Here is a 16,711-nt window from a genome sequence, read left to right as displayed (position 1 = left end):
ATTTTTTATGTTCTTACGTAAGACAAAGAAGTATTGCTAAGGTTATGTCTTAGGCAGACTTCTTATATTTTGTTCATGGAAGAGAGGATACATATATTTTCAGATGACTCCAGATGGACACGAGAGGAGGAAAAAATTCTTTCTTATGAAGTAGGAAGTGTTAGCACCGGGGCCAAGGTATCAGTTAAGATTTCCTTGTAAGTGTGTTGTATACTTTAATAATGCCGTGTATCAGTTTTTTTTGAACGTTTCAATTATATTGCTTTCTGGAAGGACAAGCAACTAGTAGCTAGATGAGGATCTAGTGTTAGATAGGGATGTTTTAAATATGATACAAGTTTCTGCTGTTTCTTTGTTCCTTTTATTATTTATAATTACAACCGCACATGTTCTTGTGGTCGTGCTCCAATATTAGTGAACTACTTAAGCCATTATATTATTAGCTGTTATGTTTCTTTGCTTATAGATTTTTCCTTGTATTTTTTTTTATATAATTAATGGCTAAAATTTCTGTGATTATTTGAAATTGTATAAATTAAAAAAAAAAGGAAATCCAAAAATTCTAAAGGGTTCTTTAACTAAGATGCGCTAATTGATTAAGCGTACGCTAATGATTTGTGTGCACTAAAGGCCTCTTTTACTAAGGCACGCTAGTGTTTTTAGTGCACGCTAATATTTAGGGTGCGCTAAATGTTTGCAATGTCCATAGGAATATGTGGATGTCGCTAACATTTATTGCACCCTAAATATTAGCGCATGCTAAAAACGCTAGTGTGCCTTAGTAAAAGACCCCCTAAATGATAAGACACAAATTATATTCCTATGAGTGTTTTATTATTTAGCACATGCTATCAATTAGCATGCGCTAAATCTGTTAGCGCACCTTAGTGAAAGGACCCATTATTCTGCTCCATCTAGAAAGAGGAAAGGGCAAGAGAAGTAAGGTGACTTCCTCTTTTTCTTCCTCTTCTTCTGCTGGTACATCATCCTCTTCTTCTTCTTCTGTTGGGTCTTCTGTTCTTAGAGATCTTCTGGTTGTTCAGGGTAGGTCCGATAGGGGCCCTCCAGCTTTGGTGGCCATGATTGAGCTTTGGGACGCCTACTGAAGAAGTCTAAAACTCACTTAGCTGCTTCCAAATCCAAAATCAATTGGGTTCTCTCCTTTCTGTGACTTGCTAGTGTTTGAGGCCATGAGGACCTTGCACAATATGGTCTTCTCGTACAATATGCTGACACCATCCTTGATGCTTACCAGCGTTACGGCGGTTGATGTTGGCTTAATTATGATGAAGAATTTAGAGATAAAATAGAGGAGAATCTCCATATGTCCTGGAGCACACAGGACATTAACTAAATTGTGGCTTACCTTTTTTTGTCAGGGCTCATGGTGTGCTGCCCCACGGTCACCTGAGTGGTTTCATTCAGGGTTCACCAAAAATATTATCTTTCTTGAGCCACTCCCCATACTGGGCCTTGTTCTGGTGTGATAATCTCAGGGTAGTCAAAATGGTTAGCAAGCAGGTTGCTCACTGCCTGAAGGTTAATGCACTTCACAGAGAACTGATACTTAAATGCCTAACTTTGAACATTTCTTTAAGGCCTGTCATGTTCCTTGTGTGCAGAATCTAATTGCAGATTCTTTGTCTCATTTCCAGCTATCTTGTTTCTGCTCACTGGTTCCCTGGGCAGACCTTGAGGCAATTCCAATGCCTGTGCATCTCTGGAGCATGGAAGAAGAGCTGTCTGATCAATGCTGAGAAACTCTGTGGCCCAGTTCACTTGGAAGACTTATCTGACCAGTTTTACCAGGATTGATTCATAAGAACATAAGCATTGCTATACTGGGAAAGACCGAAGGTCCATCAAGCCCAGTATCCTGTTTCCAATAGTGGCCAATCCAGGTCACAAGTACCTGGCAAGATCCCCAAACAGTACAATACATTTTATGCTGCTTACCCTAGAAATAAGTAATAGATTTTCCCAAGTCCATCTTATTAATTTCTTATGGACCTTTTAGGAAGATATCCAAACCTTTTAAAAACCCTGCTAAGCTAAATGCTTTTACCACATTCCTTGGCAATGAATTCCAGAGTTTAATTGCATGTTGATTGAAGAAATATTTTCTCCAATTTGTTTTAAATATACTACTTTGTAGCTTCATTGCGTGCCCCCTAGTCCTAGTATTTTTGGAAAGAGTAAACAAACGATTCACATCTATCCGTTCCACTCCACTCATTATTTTATTTATCCTTTCAATATATCTCCCCTCAGCCATCTTTTCTCCAAGCTGAAGAGCCTAGCTGCTTCAGCTTTTCCTCATATGGAAGTTGTCCCATCCCCTTCATCATTTTCATCATCCTTCTCTGTACCTTTTCTAATTCCACTATAAATTTTTGAAATACGGTGACCAGAATTCCACACAATATTCAAGATGCCTTCATGGATCCAGAGATCGCAAGTCTTTGGATACAAGGCTAGTGCAGTATATTGCATATGTGAAATCCATGGGTTTTTCCAAAGGGGCGATGGTGCAACACAGCGGGTTTTGCATTTCTACTTAAAGCTATAGGCAGGAGAAGTCCCACAATGGACTTTCTCGTACAACAGATTTTTAAGGCTTAGGGTAGGGTTGCATGCTCTCCAATTACCTATGATGTCCTTTGGTCCCTATGGCACACTTTACCTTCTATTGCTTTTTTTTCCTCTGAGGTTGTTCATTTTTGTATGGCCTTTTGCTTGTCCTTCTTTGCAGTGCTACAGGTAGGTTGAACAGGGGCCTTCTTTCCCACCATGTTCAGCTTTCAGCTGACCTGGTTCTTGTTACTGTAGCTACAGCCAAAACTGCTCAGCTTGGTAGAGGCCAGGTTTTGGTTCTTCACTGGTCTTATGATGTCCTCACTTGAACATTTCTGAGTACCTCGGTCTCAGGCCCCAGTCTTCCCATTATTTTCCTTTTACTATACTATACTATAATACTTCTAACCCACCTTATTACCACCATTTTAGGTTGAAGGTGGATAAGAAAGATTGCAAATTCATAAGAAGAAAAGAAAAGAACCTTTCCAAAAATTATCATCTTGCAACTTCATAGAATTTCTTAAACAGAGAGCATTTCAATAACTCCTGAAAGCTAATATAGTAGGAGAAAGACAAACATTTATTGACAAACAATTTCAAATGTTCACTGCATAAAAGGGAAAAGATTTCTCATAAATAGACCTATATCTTAGACCTTTAATAGTAGGAAAAGTCAACCGCAAGTGGGCAGAATTTCTGCTAATAAAGGAGGTTCCTAGTAATAAAACCCAGGAAGCAAACACCTCAGAAGTCTGGCCAAATAGAGATTTACACCAAGCAACAAATCTTAAACTCAGCTCAACAGGTGTAGCATGATCAAATTTTGGCTTTCCAAATATCAATTTTGCAACTGTATTCTGAATTCAGTATAGCTTCCTTTGCAATTGTTGCAATAATCTAGAGAAGACAAAATTACCATAGCTGTATTATAGTACAAGTATACAAGTATACAGAGTCCCACACCCCCCCCCCTTCCAGGACTACCTTACAATTCCTGCTGTTCTAGTGCTGTAATCAGGGCAGTAACAATGCTTGAGTCATGCAGCCAGAATGGACAGGAACAAGTGGGGATCACTTCTGCCCCCTGGGATTATATGATAGGCCCAGGAGGCCTAATAATCCCAGGGGCCTATGGGTGGAGGGGGAGGCACATGGGACAAAGCACACAGTTTTGATTTCCACTGAAAGCATATGGTGATTTTTGGCAGACTCCCAAAACATGGCCAAAAATGAAAATAACCTTAGGGCCGAAACTGAAACCAGGCAGAAAAAGGATTTCTCATGTTTTGGTTTGGAAGGATGAATATATTTTTTAGCAAAGATAACACAGGCCTATGAAATAAAACTTGCGCTAAAAATATATGAAGAGAAATTCTATAGTCGGTTGCCTGTGTTTATATGCTACTTGAGTGTGTAAATGTACAGAATACTAGCACTTGCTCATCATAAGTACCAGCAAGACACCTAACTGCAAGGGTATACATGGGTGGAGCATGGCCTGAACCACTGTACCTTCTAAGCTGAGCGGGAGTCCTCCAACTGCAATGCTGACAGTGGGTGGCAGTGCTTTAATTTTTAATCACTAGGGACAGGCAGGTTCTTTGGAGTCCTGCAGAGCTTGCCTGTCCTTCACTATTGAAAATGTGATAGTAAAATAGCACCTCCCACTGGCAGGACTGTAGATGGAGGACTCCCTCTCAGCTCAGAGGGAACAGTGGGCTGGACATAGACTTGTCTTCCACATATGCATCTATATACCCAGTTACACTAGTATTTTATATGGAAAAGTAGGCACCTACTTTCCTTTATAGAATAGGTTGCAAATAGTTGTTTCCACATGTTTTAAAGATTGTTTTTGCTTTCTATATTTTTATTTTAAATTTGGGTTTGTTTGTGTTTTTTTCCATCTCTGTTTTAAGTTTGACTATAATAGCACACCTCTGACAGAACAGCTGTATCACTCTATATAAAAATGTTAAATAAATGCTTAAAGAGGGTAATTTTATATCGGGTCATATAGGTGCCTATTTTTAGCCTATTTTCTGTTTACATTTCGAGATTTAGAGATGCTACCACGAGGAGCATGCAAAGTGGAGTAATGACAGTGTAGTTTGGGTGTGATTTGGCCAGGATAAAATCTACATTTGTGCTCCCTATTCTACAACGGGATACACAGTTATGGCAAAACCTTTCCCCTTTGGGTTTTACACCAGTTCAAAGGCTTGCATATAACTTCTGGCCATGGCTTTATACAAGCAATTAAGGGACTATTTCTCCTTAATCCCCCATTGTTTGTTTCCACCTCTACCAAATTGTGGCCTACCTACTTAATTAGCTAAGTGTACATGTATAGGTCTGATCTCAACATTCTATGTGAAATGCGCCTTCACATGTCTTTACAGAATACAATGGGTAAACCTAGACATCATGGCTAGATTGAAACCATGGAATTTATGCCAGTTTAGGAACAAGCATAAATGTTAATATGTAAAGTATGTATGTCTGTGTGTGTGTGTATTTTTTAAACTGAACTCAGATCTTCAGCCCATCAATACCCAGCACTGCTGCTGAGCCTCTGGGGTACCCCAGAAAATTCAAAATACAGCAGTATTTTCAGCAAATCTGGTTAAACACATAACATTTCATTTTAATATTTATACAGTTTCTCTCCTTAGATGGTCTAGTGTCTGAAAGACTGAGTTAAGGCATTTTAAAATGTGTTTAAGCCATATACATGTACATGTAAAGGAGTTGATTAACACAAGTTTCAAACTTGCAAGAAGTAGCACCAATCACCAAGTGTGTCACACTTTTCTAACTCAGCACTGGAAACCTTATGTATTTGGGCTGTGAAACATTTGATGTAAAAATACTCATGAGATACATAAACTTAACTCCCAATAAATTATGATTTACATAAATTAATGAAAATCCAAAAAAATGTAGTTTGAAAATAATTTTTACAGTGCTGGCACCGAATTCACAAGGAAACTACCCTTAAATGAACTATTAAATAAACATGACCTCAAATCCCCCAATAGGACCAACACATAAAGTGATAAATATGCCACTATCAAACATGGGAGTCCAGCAATAAATAATTAATAAAATGAAAGCATTTGCATATCTAGTGTAAGATTATAGAATTGATATTTGAGTTATGTATTTTAGGAAGTAGGCTGTCAACTTGCTCCCTGCTTGCTGTATGTGTTTCTGTAGTAAGGCATTTCAGTACCTTGCAGCCTTGCAGACAGCATATATGATATGCAGTGTTGCACTTGCTAAAATAGCAAGTTTTAAAAAAAATATGAATAGAGAAGCAGATAAAAGCTGTGGAAATGCAGTGTTTAAGTTAAAGGTATCCTGGGGCTTCTGTAGCGTTTATACTCATAATGTTGAAACTATGTTCCAGGTGTTTAAAAAAAAAAAAATCAAGTCAAGGCATTCCAATTAAGTAATAGGGCACAGGTTTTTAGCTCATGCAGAAGGCATCAGCTCACAAGAGATGGCTTGAATCACCCATCACACCTACAAGTTAGCAATGAAGAGTTGGCCATCAAGGTTTGAAATGACCAAGTCTCTGGTTACTCCTGGAGAGAACAAGAATGAACTGATCTCCCTGATAGGCTGTGCTGGGTACTTCCAAGTAGTGGAAACCTTCTGAAAAAATATATGTGTACTAGGTTGGGATTAGTGGAGGTTTTATCTTGCAGTTTGGCCTCAAGCAGCAAATTCAAAAAAGGTTTCTGGCTGGTGACAAAATGTTCCAGGTCTGTGACCTGGCATGACCTGGCAGAAAATCATCACTCTTCACAATTAATCTGAACTGGTCGCTGTCAGAGACAAAATGCTGGACTTGGTAAACCTGTGGTCTAACTCAGCATGACACTTATTTTGATCTTAATTTCTAAATCTTTTGAATTTTCTGTTAGAAACAAAAAAAACAAAAAACAAAAAGGCACACAACTGCTTACAAAACAGTAGATAAAAAACAACAAAGCAGTGGAATCAAATGCATTTATTTGGAATAATACCCGACGTGGCCACGTTTCGCCCTCAGGCTGCGTCAGGGGTACAAACTATAAAAACAAAACACAAATATAAAAACATATATAACCATTTAACAGTATCATAAGCATGTAAAATTCTACATGATATATGATTTTAATGATAATTATAAATATTTGTTTTATAGATGATATCAATTAGGTCTATACATGTTTTTTAAAACTTTTAAAGGATTGTTTTATATATGTTGAATTTTTTTAAATAATTGGTTTTTATTAGTTGAATCATGCTTATGATACTGTTAAATGGTTATATATGTTTTTATATTTGTGTTTTGTTTTTATAGAATTTTCTGTTAGTAATTTTTTAAATTTTTTACTATCTTTGTCCACATTTAATACTTTAACAAAGTAGTTGACTGAGATCTTCATATTCATTTACTTATTAAATTTCTATGTAACCCCTTCAATCTTATGCTATGGATGGCTACAGTAAAACAATAACAAACAATAATTGATATCCAAAGCTATTATATCAGTTTTCCTAAGAACATCAATACCATCACAATCACAATCAAATTATAATAACATAATCACAATACCAGGTGATCATCAACATCAACTCAGTCTTAAGCCTAAACTTAAAATAAACCACAATCTATAAATCCTAAAAATGTAAAACATTTTTACCCATCCCCTAAAGCCATCCTTATCCTATTTACCCCTCTGAAGGGACATCGCTCAATTCCTAATATTTGTTGTAACAGGTGCCTCAGAAATGTGCTCTCTAAGTCCACAAATATGAACATTCAGGAATCTCTGCTTCTATTAAGGATTTTTATCTATGTGAGAGGGATTTAGTGTGTGTGTGTGAATAAGTAGTGCCATACTGGGAAAGACCAAAGGTCCATCTAGCCCAGCATCCTGTCACCGACAGTGGCCAATCCAGGTCAAGGGCACCTGGCACGCTCCCCAAACGTAAAAACATTCCAGACAAGTTATACCTAAAAATGCGGAATTTTTCCAAGTCCATTTAATAGCGGTCTATGGACTTGTCCTTTAGGAATCTATCTAACCCCTTTTTAAACTCCGTCAAGCTAACTGCCCGTACCACGTTCTCCGGCAACGAATTCCAGAGTCTAATTACACGTTGGGTGAAGAAACATTTTCTCCGATTCGTTTTAAATTTACCACACTGTAGCTTCAACTCATGCCCTCTAGTCCTAGTATTTTGGATAGCGTGAACAGTCGCTTCACATCCACCCGATCCATTCCACTCATTATTTTATACACTTCTATCATATCTCCCCTCAGCCGTCTCTTCTCCAAGCTGAAAAGCCCTAGCCTTCTCAGCCTCTCTTCATAGGAAAGTCGTCCCATCCCCACTATCATTTTCGTCGCCCTTCGCTGTACCTTTTCCAATTCTACTATATCTTTTTTGAGATACGGAGACCAGTACTGAACACAATACTCCAGGTGCGGTCGCTCCATGGAGCGATACAACGGCATTATAACATCCGCACACCTGGACTCCATACCCTTCCTAATAACACCCAACATTCTATTCGCTTTCCTAGCCGCAGCAGCACACTGAGCAGAAGGTTTCAGCGTATCATCGACGACGACACCCAGATCCCTTTCTTGATCCGTAACTCCTAACGCGGAACCTTGCAAGACGTAGCTATAATTCGGGTTCCTCTTACCCACATGCATCACTTTGCACTTGTCAACATTGAACTTCATCTGCCACTTGCACGCCCATTCTCCCAGTCTCGCAAGGTCCTCCTGTAATCGTTCACATTCCTCCTGCGACTTGACGACCCTGAATAATTTTGTGTCATCGGCGAATTTAATTACCTCACTAGTTATTCCCATCTCTAGGTCATTTATAAATACATTAAAAAGCAACGGACCCAGCACAGACCCCTGCGGGACCCCACTAACTACCCTCCTCCACTGAGAATACTGGCCACGCAATCCTACTCTCTGCTTCCTATCTTTCAACCAGTTCTTAATCCATAATAATACCCTACCTCCGATTCCATGACTCAGCAATTTCTTCAGGAGTCTTTCGTGCGGCACTTAGTCAAACGCCTTCTGAAAATCCAGATATACAATATCAACCGGCTCCCCATTGTCCACATGTTTGCTTACCCCCTCAAAAAAATGCATTAGATTGGTGAGGCAAGACTTCCCTTCACTAAATCCGTGCTGACTTTGTCTCATCAGTCCATGTTTTTGTATATGCTCTGCAATTTTATTCTTAATAATAGCCTCCACCATCTTGCCCGGCACCGACGTCAGACTCACCGGTCTATAATTTCCCGGATCTCCTCTGGAACCCTTCTTAAAAATCGGAGTAACATTGGCTACCCTCCAGTCTTCCGGTACTACACTCGATTTTAGGGACAGATTGCATATTTCTAACAGTAGCTCCGCAAGTTCATTTTTTAGTTCTATTAATACTCTGGGATGAATACCATCAGGTCCCGGTGATTTACTACTCTTCAGCTTGCTGAACTGACCCATTACATCCTCCAAGGTTACAGAGAATTTGTTTAGTTTCTCCGACTCCCCCGCTTCAAATATTCTTTCCGGCACCGGTGTCCCCCCCAAATCCTCCTCGGTGAAGACCGAAGCAAAGAATTCATTTAATTTCTCCGCTACGGCTTTGTCCTCCTTGATCGCCCCTTTAACACCATTTTCGTCCAGCGGCCCAACCGACTCTTTGGCCGGTTTCCTGCTTTTAATGTATCTAAAAAAATTTTACTATGTATTTTTGCTTCCAACGCTAATTTCTTCTCAAAGTCCTTTTTTGCCCTCCTTATCTCCGCTTTGCATTTGGCTTGGCATTCCTTATGATCTATCCTGTTACTTTCAGTTGGTTCTCTTCTCCACTTTCTGAAGGATTGTTTTTTGGCTCTAATGATTTCCTTTATCTTTATCTTACTGTGTGTGTGTGTATGTGTGTGCGTGTGTGTGTGTATATATATATATATATTGGGGGAAAATCTCTAACCTGCACTGCAAAATGTTTAAGTAAAATACCCTCAGAAAGTTAAGTAAGGACCAGGTTTATTTATTTTGAAACGTGGTATATTACCATTCACATAGGGCTTCATGGTGGTTTACAAAACCATGGTGTTAGAAGACTATAACGGAATATTCTAAATAAATGAGAGATGCAAATACAGACAGAGATGAAGCATCAGAATTAGCCTAGCTGAACTACTACTACTTAGCATTTCTATAGCGCTACAAGGGTTACGCAGCGCTGTACAAGTTAAAACATGGGGAAGGACAGTCCCTGCTCAAGAGAGCTTACAATCTAGAGACACAATAGGGAGGGGAAGGTGAAATACCACAACAATGTGTATCTGAAAACTAACAATGGACAGTCCACATCAGAGACACAAAAGGAAAACTAAATTCGTTGCCCGAGAATGTAATAAAGGCTATTAGCTTAGCGGGGTTTAAAAAAGGGTTGGCTGGCTTCTTAAAGGAAAAGTCCATAAACTATTATTAAAATGGACTTGGTGAAAATCCAGTGGTTATTTCTTGGATAAGCAGCATAAAATGTTTTGTACTTTTTTGGGATCTTGTCAGGAATTTGTGACCTGGATTAGCCACTGTTGGAAACAGGATGGTGGGCTTGATGGACCTTTGGTCTGTCCTAGTATGGCAATACTTGTGTACTTATGTAAAGGAGAAGAAACAACACACAAGGCAAAGAAGAAACAAATCTGACCAAACTAATGTAAAAATTAGGGGAATACCTTAGAGAACCTTGAACCAGCATTTGGTTCCACAAGGTGGGGGCAAGCAGCAAAAGGCCTTAACACAAGACGAGGCAAGATGGACCATAGAAACTGTAGGCACAACCAGTAAATTAGCTGAGGAAGAACACAGGGCATGACCAGGGGTATAACTTCTAACATGGATGAAAAATATACTGGCAGTCCGGTGTGAAGAGCCTTATGAGCCAATAATAAGATTTTATATTATATTCTGGTAATTATTGGAACCCGGTTTTGAGCAGATAAGAGGGGTATAACATGGTCTGATATTTTTGCTCCAGAAATCAACTTATCCACAGTGTTCTGCACTAGCTGAAATCTATGGGTCAAATATAAGGGGTAACCAGCAAGAAGGGCTTCCTCTTCTTTAAATGCAGATCAAGTTTTTATTTTATTTATTTATTTTTTTACAGATATTCACAGGCTTGACTTTCATTATAGTATTTGAATTTGAGATCTTATGCATCAAGATAAATATTGATGGATATCCTGAATTATTAATTATACTGGATCAGTGACTCAGTGTGATTGGTGAGTGTGGTGATGCTTTGGGTCCAGATGCCTTTCTTTTTTTGTGGTTGCTGATTCGTCTGTTTTTCTCCTTGGAATTTCTGCAGTGATATTCTTTGCTTGCAGAGGAGAAGTCGATGGTAATTCAGGAGGCTGGTAGAGATGATTTCTGCATTTGCAGAGTGTATAAGGTAAGGATGGAAAGGGTCTCATCCTTTGTATGGTGCAAAGAGAGAGAGAGAGAGAGAGAGAGAGAGAGAGAGAGAGAGAGAGAGAGAGAGAGAGAGAGAGAGCTGGCTCATGAAGTTTGTAGTGACTTCTTATAATTGCTTTGTCAACCTGTAGGAACGAACTGAGGTCACATGTTGGGTAGTAATCCAATCAAAATACAAGATTGAGTCTGGATTTTTCTGGTTGTTGAGATAGATCCCCCTCCCCCACACACCCAAAATTAGTTTGAACTTGATCAGCTGGTCACATGTTTCCTGGCAAGTCAGATACTTAGATAACACATGCTGGAATATTCAGATAATCACATCAAAGATTAGTGGTGCTTGATAAGATTCTGCCCGGTACTTGAGGAACGCTGATGTCTGGGAACTTCAGGATAAATGATCTTTCCTTGGTAACACCCAGACCCTTTGTTTTCTGTCAATATGGATACAGGCATATCCTGTTCTTAGAGAATGTGGTAATTATTTTATGCCACCTAAGTCCTTTTCCAGTGTGAATTCTAAGATTCAGGCTATTTTCAGTTCCTGTTGATTCTTGTGTATTAGCTCTGCCTTACTGCTAGGTGGTGGTTGACCCTTAAACATTTCTTTTATCCAAGCTAGGCATGATCATTAAGCGGAGGAGAGGTAGGGGTGCCAGGTGTTAGAGCTGTGTTCAACTATTCAATTCCAATGGTCATTTTATATTTAACTAGTAAAAAAGGCCCGTTTCTGTAGGCAAGGAAACGGGCCTTAGGCAGGCAATTCCTCCCCCCCCCCCGCGCTATGGCCCCCTCGAAACCCACTCCCTCCTGTGAACCTGTCGATCCCTCCCCCCCGGAACGCCGAAAACTGTCGCCACCCCGCCGTTGTTGTGCTACCTTCCCGGAGTTAAACTTTCAAAGAAGATGATTGAAGAACCTACGGGAACGGAAGGTAGCACAACAACGGCGGTGGCGGTGGCGGCAGTTTTCGGTGTTCCGGGGGGGGATCGACAGGTTTGCGGGAGGGGGTGGGTTTCGAGGGGGCCATAGCGCAGGGGGGTGACAGCTGATTCTGAGGCAGTAGGAGGAGTAGGGAAACACGCTGCGCGTGTTTCCCTACTCCTCCCCTTGCCTTGGAATCAGCTGTGTTGACGTCAGTGACGTCCGTGCGTGTCTGCCTCGCAGACCACTTGCAGCCAGGGAGCCACGGTCCCAAGCATAGAACGTTGGAGGTGAGAATTATTATATAGGATTCTGAATCCAGTAATAATTTAGCACATCACTCTACATGCCTAAGTTGAACTCAGCTTGCAATATGATGTAATAGAAGCCAACTTCTCCTGTCACTCACAGGGCAAGAGGAATCCCCCATTTAAATTAAAGGAAATTTTAAAAGTGCCTTGTTATGAGGAGCTCGTGTTTCCTTCCACTAAGAAGTCTTCAGAAACAGGAGAAACTGATTCCATAGTTGGAGGCACAGTACAGCCTGGTCGTTGTAACTGATGTGACCCACCCAGTCATTTAAACAAAGACAGATGGTCACCCACAAGTCGGCTAGGGTTGACTTAGCTTCACGCTGAAAGAAGGGGAGAAGGAGAATACAGATCAAAAGAGATCTGTGAGAAGAGAAACCAGTGTTACCAAGGGAAGAGGTAACTGTCTAACCATCTGTTGGGAAAAAAAAAGAAAACAGACTAAGGGATCTAAGAAGACTCAGTGCTGTGGTGGCAAAAGACCTGTCTCCCAGGTGACACTCTCACCTTCCAGTCAAAAAATTAATTGATATTATTATTATTATTAGCATTTGTATAGTGCTACCAGACGCACGCAGCGCTGAACACCTGATACAAAGAGACAGTCCCTGCTCAAAAGAGCTTACAATCTAAATAATACAGACAGACAAGACAGTTACGGGTGAGGGAAGTAATGGGAGCTAAAAAGCAGCAGTGAAAAGGTGGGTTTCCAGCATAGATTTGAAAACAGGTAGAGATGGAGCTAGACGTATAGGTCCAGGAAGTCTATTCCAGGCATAAGTTGCCGCGAGAGAAAAGGAGCGAAGCCTGGAGTTAGCAATGGAGGAGAAGGGGGACGACAAGAGAGATTTGTCCAGTGAGGGGAGTTCACGGGGAGGAATGTAGGGAGAGATGAGAGTGGAGAGGTAATGGGGGGCTGCAGAGCGGATGCATTTAAAGGTCATTTAAAGCATAAGATATACTTTTGCTTCCTATTTTTTACATTTACATTCTTGGGAGGAGTGAAAATGAATCCCTATTCCTTATCAGCAAGGCCTCCTTAAAATGGAGGGAATAAAGAAAAGTGCTATTTTACTATTCAGACCGTAAAAACACTGATGTTGCCTAACTTAGGTCCCTAACTGAGGTATAAGGTACTGTCTCTCCAAGGAGAACACCAGCATAAAGGAGGGTGAAGACTGGAACCAACCTAGAAAGCAGAATTGAGAAGAGTGTGAGGAGAACTTTGTATCCAAGGACTTTGAGTAACCACTTATACTTGTAAATACTTTACTTTACCTAATAAGGTGTTTTACTTAAAATACCCTGTTGGGCTCTTTTGTCTTCTGCTTTTTCTCTCTTTTAATTTGCTCCAGTTCGGGCTTTTAGTTCTGTCTCCCCCTATCCACCATATTGTAAAGCAAAAGTCAGCCCTATAAATATCTTTTGTGTATTTATTAGGATTTATTAAGTGTCCTTATGAAGGTATAATCCCTTGTTAGGTTGGGGATTACTTGGAGAGTAAGTCCATGTAGAGAGTCACTGGAGGGGAGTGACTGGGAGGAAGCCCAACCCATGGGGACTGGTATGGAAATAAAATGCAGAAAGTGCCCTGGTACTGAAGAATGATGGGGGGAGGGAGGGGGAGGAGTTTGGAAGGAGATAAAGCTAAAGTTATGCCCTTTACGGGGAGGGGGGTATTTGGTTGTCTGATGGTCCTCTGCCACTGACCTGGAGGAGTAAAGGGGAATCCTAGTTAGGAGAAATAAAACCATTGGTTGTAAAGGGGAGTTGTAGCTCAGCAAAGTGGCAACTGTGGACGAGGAGAGCTATGGGTGGGCAGAGGAGAGACCCAGCCTGGGAGCGTGAAATTGGAACCAGAGACTGCCCATCCCAAGAACAGGATGGATCCAAAGAAAAGGTCACACTGGAGGGAGGTTAGTCCATGGAGATTCTGGACCTGTAATAGTGAGAGGAGAACAGCCTTTGGGACGCTATACTCTGGGATAGGCATGGACAGGAGTCTGTAAAAAGTGTACATAGTCCTGCTGAAAAGTCCTTGTAAATATATTCAAGGGAAGAGAATACAAGAGTTTCCCTGTGGAGCGTCAGAAGGATCGTGGCTTTAAAGTTTTGTACTCAATGCTGGAGAGTTGAAATGGATTGGTGTTCCTGCTTTTCCAGAGTTGAAGAATAAATAGTTGAGTTTGCATGAGCTGTCAACTCCAGTGTTCATTGGACTTGAGAGGATATAAGAATTTCCCAAGTCTGCCAAATTAACAGCCAGCCTTAATTCCCACAGTTTCATTTGGACTTGTTTTGGGGTTTCCTGGGGGGAGAAGAGGGTAATGCCACCCACTAACGCTTCTTTCCTTAGGTGGAGGCATCGAGCGCTATGTAAGTGAGGGACTGATGGATGCTGCCTTTGGGAGGCTCCAACTGAGTTAGACCCCGAAAACCAGGAGTGCCCAGGGCAGGGGCATTACAAAGGAATTCAGCTAAGGTAGTGTAGAACAGGTAAATCTTGAAATAAACAACTTACACGTATTAACAGCATAATAGTAGTAAAATGATCAAATAACAGTGTAATACACAGAACAATGAGGTAAACTTGGAGTTAATCAAATGAAACCCTTAATAAATCCTAATAATAAAATAAACAGCAGTAATGCACACATTAAAACAACACAGTAGAACATTAATATAACAGAAATATGATAAATGTCAGGAGAGTAGCTTAATTGTTAGTGCAGTGGACTGAGAACCTGGGGAACTGGGCTTGATTCCCACAGTGGCTCCTTGTGACCCTGGGCAAGTCAGTTAACCCATTGTCCCAGAAACATTCACCTTCAGCTATTTCTACAAAGTAACCTCTACAAAACTAGATATGATTGCAGATTGGTTTTTGAGAATGAATTAAAACTATAACCTGCCAAAATCTGATGCTATTATCTTCTCTTATGTATTTCAGTTTCTATGCCTTCAACCCTTACTATCAAATAAGTTACATGCCCCTTAGACTCCATAAAAATACTGGGGGTTACATTAGATAATAATCTAACTTTTTATGCTCGGATCTCTCATGTTGTCCCCAGGTGTTTCTTTACTCTAAGGTAGAGAGGTGTGGTAGCCATGTTAGTCCACTCTAAAGCAAATTTGCTCTATTCGCTCCATGCTTCAACCTTCCTCCCTCTGACCTCTGCTCCTGGCTCTTGTTACATCCAAGTTGGATTATCGGAATTCTCTTTACCATGGGCTGAAGATTGTTCCTCTTTGTAGACTCTAGCTTGATGGAACATAGCTCTGTGAAAGAAAGGAAGTTTGACCATACTTTATCCCTTTTTTTTGTTGAATATTAACTTCCCATATCCTACAGGATCCCCTTTAAGATTCTGGTAGTAACCCATCAGGTTCACAACTCTGGCCAACCTCTTTTTCTAGCTAATCATATTTCTTATAACCCATAAGGAATATTACATTCATCACAACAACACTTGTTGACTATATTGACTTTCTGGTCGATTCTTGTTGACATCACAAGACATTCCTGCTTCACTGTTTTGGCACCAACTCTCTGGTTTGTCTCCCACTCTATATTAGATCAGACTATACTAATTCAAATTTTCACTTAAGGCATACTTTTCTCATTGGTTTTTCCAGAGATTGAGATATGACCTCTTCCCCCTCCCCTCTACTTGTACTCAGCATGGGCTTAGGGTTATGGTCTGGATCCTTGTAGACCTATTGTGTTTTTCCTTCCCCAACTTTACCTTTTGTAATGATGTATCTATTCTTATGATTGTTTCCCTTTGTAAGTTGTGTATTGGATGTGTTTGGTATATTATTTCATTGCAATCTCCTATTTTATTACTTTGTAAACCACTTAGATAAGTATTAGACTAGTGGTATATCAAATACGTTTGAACTTGAACTTACCTTTCATAAATAGCAGTGGCATTATCCTAATCCCCTAGTATTCACTAAAGGTCCTTAAGGGTTGTAAAAAGATTGGAATTCCAGATACCTCAACCTGTAACATTGGAGTCATCTTCACTTTTCTTTCCTGTACACATGCAAAAAACCAACCAACCAACCAAACAAACAAACCCTTCTAAAACGTGTAATTTCTTTCTCCTTCACATCAATAACATCCAATCTTTCTTTTCTGAACTCACTATCAGAACCCTTAGCAACTCTCTCATCACCTCCCACAGGCTACTGCAAACTAGTTCTCACAGACTCTTCACTCTCCCTGTACTACAGTCTACGGTATGTAAAATCTCTTGTCACCAGTCTATACAGAATTCAGTTGTGCAACTTACCTTCCAGTTCCATCAATATTACTACTCCAATACAACCCCTCTTCTCAGATCACTTCAGTGGTTCCTCATC

Source organism: Microcaecilia unicolor, chromosome 7, assembly GCF_901765095.1.
Source record: "Microcaecilia unicolor chromosome 7, aMicUni1.1, whole genome shotgun sequence".
NCBI classification, from domain to species: domain Eukaryota; kingdom Metazoa; phylum Chordata; class Amphibia; order Gymnophiona; family Siphonopidae; genus Microcaecilia; species Microcaecilia unicolor.
Note: the sequence above shows the minus strand (reverse complement) of the source record.